Raw genomic sequence first — 512 nt, 5'->3', positions numbered from 1 at the left:
GCTGAAATCCAGTACTTTGGCCACCTCATGCAAAGAGTTGACTCACTGGAAAAGACTGATGCTGGGAGGGATTGGGGGCAGGAGGAGAAGGGGACAACAGAGGATGAGATAGCTGGATGGCATAACTGACTCGATGGATGTGAGTCTGAGTGAACTCCGGGAGTTGGTGATAGACAGGGAGGCCTGGCGTGCTACGATTCATGGGGTCGCAAAGAGTCGGACACGACTGAGCGACTTAACTGAACTGAACTGAATGGTAAAATAACACGCAAGTTTTTACTTATGGGTCTATCAGCAATTTTCAGCTTCTGAATTCTCATCTTCATTGACAATTTGCACAGATTCTCTACCCCCATCACTGACTGGCATCATAGTCAAATCCACTGTAGCTAGTTTACTGCACTGTAGTTAGGGTTTTCTATTACTCAGTAGCAATATCATGAAATAAATAGTGTTCCCATAAAGGAAACATTGGAAAACCAAGCATCAGAGATGACAAGTCTTCCAGTAAA

Source organism: Bison bison, unplaced genomic scaffold, assembly GCF_000754665.1.
Source record: "Bison bison bison isolate TAMUID 2011002044 unplaced genomic scaffold, Bison_UMD1.0 scf7180017864497, whole genome shotgun sequence".
In the NCBI taxonomy this organism is placed as follows: domain Eukaryota; kingdom Metazoa; phylum Chordata; class Mammalia; order Artiodactyla; family Bovidae; genus Bison; species Bison bison.
This window is presented reverse-complemented; position numbering follows the sequence as displayed.